We start from the raw sequence: 7047 nt of genomic DNA, 5'->3' as shown, positions 1-7047 counted from the left end.
ACATGCGAAACGCATGATTTAGATTCATATCAATGCGAAGTAGATGGCTTATCTTCGAAACCATGCGAAACAAATGGTTTAGCTTCAAATACTTTTGATATAAATGATTTAGTTTTAAATTCATGCGAAACACAGCGATTAGATTCATATTCATGCGAAGCACATGGTTTACCTTAATATTCATGCGAAACAAATTGTTCAGCTTCAAATACTTGTGATATACATGAGTGAGCTTCAACTGCATGTGAAACAAACGTGTTACCTTCAAATCCAAGCGAAACACATGATTTAGCTTTAAATCAATGCGAAGTAGAATGGTTAGCATCAAATCCAAGTGAATCACATGATTCAGATTCAAATCAATGCGAATCACATGATTTAGCTTCGAATCAATGCGACGTAGAAGGCATATCTTCGAAACCTTGCGAAACAGATGGTTTAGCTTCAAATACTTGTGTTATACATGATTTAGCTTCAATTGCAGGAGAAACAAATGAGTTAGCTTCAAATTCAAGCGAAACACATGACTTAGCTTCAAATCAATGCGAAGTAGAAGGCTTAGCTGGAAATTCATGCGAAACGAATGACTGAACGTGAAATACTTGCGAATATATGTGATATAGCTTCAAATGCAGGCGAAACAAACTAGTTAGCTCCGAATACATGCGAAACGCATGATTTAGATTCATATCAAAGCGAAGTAGATGGCTTATCTTCGAAACCATGCGAAACAAATGGTTTAGCTTCAAATACTTTTGATATAAATGATTTAGTTTTAAATTCATGCGAAACACAGCGATTAGATTCATATTCATGCGAAGCACATGGTTTACCTTAATATTCATGCGAAACAAATTGTTCAGCTTCAAATACTTGTGATATACATGAGTGAGCTTCAACTGCATGTGAAACAAACGTGTTACCTTCAAATCCAAGCGAAACACATGATTTAGCTTCAAATCAATGCGAAGTAGAAGGCTTAGCTTCAAATCCATGCGAAACAAATGGTTTAGCTTCAAATACTTGTGATATACATGATTCAGCTTCAAATGCATGCGATACAAACGAGTTAGCTTCAAATCCAAGCGAAACACTTGATTTAGCTTCAAATCAATGCGAAGTAGATGGCTGATCTTCGAATCCATGCGAAACAAATGGTTTAGCTTCAAATACTTGTGATATACATGATTGAGCTTCAAGTACATGTAAAACAAACGTGTTAACTACAAAATCCAAGCGAAACTCATGATTTAGCTTCAAATCAATGAGAAGTAGAAGGGTTAGCATCAAATCCAAGTGAATCACATGATTTAGATTCAAATCAATGCGAAGTAGAAGGCTTAGCTTCAAATTCATGCGAAACAAATGGTTTAGCTTCAAATACTTGTGATATACATGATTCAGCTTCAAATGCATGCGATACAAACGAGTTAGCTTCAAATCCAAGCGAAACACTTGATTTAGCTTCAAATCAATGCGAAGTAGATGGCTGATCTTCGAATCCATGCGAAACAAATGGTTTAGCTTCAAATACTTGTGATATACATGATTTAGCTTCAACTGTATGCGAAACAAACGAGTTAGCTTCAAAACCAAGCGAAACACATGATTTAGCTTCAAATCAATGCGAAGTAGAAGGCTTAGCACCAAATCCATGCGAATCAGATTGTTTAGCTTCAAATACTTGTGATATACATGATTTATGTCCAAATGCATGCGAAACAAACGAGTTAGCTTCAAATCCAAGCGAAACACATGATTTAGATTCAAATCAATGCGAAATAGGAGGCTTAGCTTCAAATCAATGCGACGTAGAAGGCTTATCATCAAATCAATGCGAAACAAATGGTTTAGCTTCAAATACTTGTGATATACATGATTTATGTCCAAATGCAGGCGAAACAAAAGAGTTAGCTTCAAATCCATGCGAAACACATGATTTAGCTTCAAATCAATGCGAAGTAGAAGGCTTAGCTTCAAATTCATGCGAAACAAATGGTTTAGCTTCAAATACTTGTGATATACATGATTCAGCTTCAAATGCATGCGATACAAACGAGTTAGCTTCAAAACCAAGCGAAACACATGATTTAGCTTCAAATCAATGCGAAGTAGAAGGCTTAGCACCAAATCCATGCGAATCAGATTGTTTAGCTTCAAATACTTGTGATATACATGATTTATGTCCAAATGCATGCGAAACAAACGAGTTAGCTTCAAATCCAAGCGAAACACATGATTTAGATTCAAATCAATGCGAAATAGGAGGCTTAGCTTCAAATCAATGCGACGTAGAAGGCTTATCATCAAATCAATGCGAAACAAATGGTTTAGCTTCAAATACTTGTGATATACATGATTTATGTCCAAATGCAGGCGAAACAAAAGAGTTAGCTTCAAATCCATGCGAAACACATGATTTAGCTTCAAATAAATGTGAAGTACAAGGCTTATGTTCAAATACATGAAAAACATATGATTTATCATCAGATAATTGCGATATAAGTGATATAGCTTCAAATGCACGCGATACAATCGAGTTAGCTTCAAAACCAAGCAAAACACATGATTTAGCTGCAAATCAATGCGAAGTAGAAGGCTTAGCTTCAAATCCATGCGAATCAAACGGTTTAGCTTCAAATATTTGTGATATACATGATTTATGTTCAAATGCATGCGAAACAATCGAGTTAGCTTCAAATACTTGTGATATACATGATTTAGCTTCAAATCAATGCGAAGTAGAAGGATTATCTTCGAATCCACGCGAAACAATTGGTGTAGCTTCAAATACTGGTGATATGCATGATTTAGCTTCAACTGCATGCGAAACAAACGAGTTAGCTTCAAATCCAGCCGAAACACATGATTTAGCTTCAAATCAATGCGAAGTAGAAGGCTTAGCTCCAAATCCATGCGAATCAAATTGGTTAGCTTCAAATACTTGTGATATACATGATTTATGTCCAAATGCAGGCGAAACAAAAGAGTTAGCTTCAAATCCATGCGAAACACATGATTTAGCTTCAAATCAATGCGAAGTACAAGGCTTATGTTCAAATACATGAAAAACATATGATTTATCATCAGATAATTGCGATATAAGTGATATAGCTTCAAATGCACGCGATACAATCGAGTTAACTTCAAGTCCATGCGAATCACGTGATTTAGCTTCAAATCAAAGCGAAGTAGAAGGCTTAGTTTCAAATCCTTGCGAAATAAATGATTTAGCTTCAAATACTTGTGATATACATGATTTCGCTTCAAATACAGGCGAAGAAAACGAATTAGCTTCAATTCCATGCGAAACATATGATTTAGCTTCAAATCAGTGCGAAATAGACAGCTTAGATTCAAATACATGAGAAACCAATGATTTATCTTCAGATAATCGCGACATAAGTGATACAGCTTCAAATGCACGCGATACAATCGAGTTAACTTCAAGACCATGCGAATCACGTGATTTAGCTTCAAATCAAAGCGAAGTAGAAGGCTTAGCTTCAAATACATGAGAAACAAATGATTTATCTTCAGATAATTGAGATATAAGTGATATAGCTTCAAATGCACGCGATACAATCGAGTTAACTTCAAGTCCATGCGAATCACGTGATTTAGCTTCAAATCAAAGCGAAGTAGAAGGCGTAGCAGCAAATACATGAGTAACAAATGATTTATCTTCAGATAATTGCGATATAAGTGATATAGATTCAAATGCAGTCGAATCAATCGAGTTGGCTTCAAATTAATGCGAAGTAGGAGGCTTATCTTCAAATCCATGCGAAACAAATGGTTTAGCTTCAAATACTTGTGATATACATGATTTAGCTTCAACTGCATGCGAAAGAAACTAGTTAGCTTCAAATCCATGCGAAACACATGACTTAGCTTCAAATCAATCCGAAGTGGAAGGCTTAGCTCCAAATCCATGCGAATCAAATGGTTTAGCTTCAAATACTTGTGATATACATCATTTATCTTCAACTGCACGCGAAACAAACGAGTTAGCTTCAAATCCAAGCGAAACGCATGATTTAGATTCAAATCAATGCCAAGTAGAAGTTTTAGCATCAAATCCATGAGAAATAAATGGTTTAGATGCAAATCAATGCGAAGTAGAACGCTTAGCTTCAAATCCATGCGAATAAAATGATTTAGCTTCACATACTTGTGATATACATGATTTAGCTTCAACTGCATGAGAAACCAACGAGCTGGTTTCAAATTCATGCGAAACACATTATTTAGCTTCAAATCAATGCGAAGTAGAAGGCTTAGCTTTAAATTCATGCGAAACGAACGACTGACCTTCAAATACTTGCGAATATAAGTGATATAGCTGCAAATGCATGCGAAACAAACGAGTTAGCTTCAAAACCATGCGAAACACATGATTTAGATTCAAATTCATGCGACGTAGAAGGCTTAGCTTCTAATCCATGCGAAACGAATGGTATAGCTTCAAATACTTGTGATATACATGATTTAGCTTTAACTGCATGCGAAACAAACGAGTTAGCTTCAAATCCAAGCGAAACACATGATTTAGCTTGAAATCAATGCGAAGTGGTAGTTTTAGCTTCACATACATGAGAAACAAATGTTTTAGATCCAAATACTTGTGGTATACATGATTTAGCTTCAATTGCGTGGGAAACAAACGAGTTATCTTGAAATCCAAGCGAAGCACATGATTTAGCTTCAAATCAATGCGAAGTAGAAGACTTAGCTACAAATACATGCGAAGGGAATGATTAAGTTTCAAATACTTGCGAATAGAAGTGTTGTAGCTTCAAATGCTGGCGAAACAAACGTGTTAGATTCAAATCCATGCGAAACACATGGTTTAGCTTCAAATACATGTGACATACATGATTTAGCTTCAAATGCATGCGAAACAAACGAGTTAGCTTCAAATCCAAGCGAAACACATGATTTAGATTCAAATCAATGCCAAGTAGAAGTTTTAGCATCAAATCCATGAGAAATAAATGGTTTAGATTCAAATCAATGCGAAGTAGAAGGCTTAGCTTCAAATTCATGCGAAACAAATGGTTTAGCTTCAAATACTTGTGATATATATGATTTAGATTCAACTGCATGCGAAACAAACGTGTTAGCTTTAAATCCATGCGAAACGCACGATTTAGCTCCAAATCAAAGCGAAGTAGAAGGCTTAGCATCAATTCCATGCGACGCAAATGATTTAGCTTCAAATACTTGCGATATAACTGATATAGCTTCAAATGCAGGAGAAACAAAGGAGTGAGCTTCAAATCCAAGCGAAACACATGATTTAGATTCAAATCAATGCCAAGTAGAAGTTTTAGCATCAAATCCATGAGAAATAAATGGTTTAGATGCAAATCAATGCGAAGTAGAACGCTTAGCTTCAAATCCATGCGAATAAAATGGTTTAGCTTCACATACTTGTGATATACATGATTTAGCTTCAACTGCATGATAAACCAACGAGCTGGCTTCAAATTCATGCGAAACACATGATTTAGCTTCAATTCAATGCGAAGCCGAAGGCTTAGCATCAAATCCATGCGACACAAATGATTTAGCTTCAAATACTTGTTATATACATGATTCAGCTTCAACTGCATGCGAAACAAACGAGTTAGCTTCATATCAATGCGCACTAGAAGGCGTAGCTTCAAATCCATGCGAAACAAATGGTTCAGATTCAAATAATTGTGATATACATGATTTAGCTTCAACTGCAGGCGAAACAAACGAGTTGGCTTCAAATCCAAGCGAATACATGATTTAGTTTCAAATCAATGCGAAGTAGAAGGCTTAGCTTTAAATACATGTGAAACAAATGATTTATCTTCAGATAATTGCTATATATGTGATATAGCTTCAAATCCATGCGATACACGTGATTTAGCTTCAAATTCGTGCGAATCACATGGATTAGCTTCATGGCTTCATATTCTTGCGAAACAGATGGATTAGATTCAGATACTTGTGATGTTCATGTTTTAGCTTCAACTGTATGCGAAACAAACGTGTTAGCTTCAAATCCAAGCGAAACACATGATTTATCTTCAAATCAATGTGAGGTGGAAGGCTTTGCTTCAAATCCATGCGAAGCGAATGGTTTAGCTTCAAATACATGTGACATACATGATTTAGCTTCAAATGCATGCGAAACAAACGAGTTAGCTTCAAATCCAAGCGAAACACATGATTTAGATTCAAATGAATGCCAAGTAGAAGTTTTAGCATCAAATCCATGAGAAATAAATGGTTTAGATTCAAATCAATGCGAAGTAGAAGGCTTAGCTTCAAATTCATGCGAAACAAATGGTTTGGCTTCAAATACTTGTGATATACATGATTTTGGTTCAACTGCATGCGGAACAAATGAGTTAGCTTCAAATCCATGCGAAACAAACGAGTCAGCTTCAAATCCATGCGAAACTCATGATTTAGCTTCAAATCAATGCGAAATAGAAGGCTGATTTTCGAATCCATGCGATACGAATGATTTAGCTTCAAATACTTGCGAACATAAGTGATATAGCTTCAACTGTATGCGAAACAAACGAGTTTGCTTCAAATCCAAACGAAACACTTTATTTAACTTCAAATCAATGCGAAGTAGAAAGCTTAGCTTCAAATCCATGCGAATCAAATGGATTATCTTCAAATACTTGTGATATATATGATTTAGATTCAACTGCATGCGAAACAAACGTGTTAGCTTTAAATCCATGCGAAACGCACGATTTAGCTCCAAATCAAAGCGAAGTGGAAGGCTTAGCATCAATTCCATGCGACACAAATGATTTAGCTTCAAATACTTGCGATATAACTGATATAGCTTCAAATGCAGGAGAAACAAAGGAGTGAGCTTCAAATCCAAGCGTAAGACATGATTTAGCTTCAAATCAATGCGAAGGAGAAGGCTTAGCTTCAAATCCATGCGAAACAAATGGATTAGCTTCAAATACTTGTGAGATACATAATTGAGCTTCAACTGCATGCGAAACGAACGAGTTAGCTTCAAATCCAAGCGAAATACTT

The sequence above is a fragment of the Megalopta genalis genome, unplaced genomic scaffold (genome assembly GCF_051020955.1).
Source record: "Megalopta genalis isolate 19385.01 unplaced genomic scaffold, iyMegGena1_principal scaffold0696, whole genome shotgun sequence".
NCBI classification, from domain to species: Eukaryota; Metazoa; Arthropoda; class Insecta; order Hymenoptera; family Halictidae; genus Megalopta; species Megalopta genalis.
Note: the sequence above shows the minus strand (reverse complement) of the source record.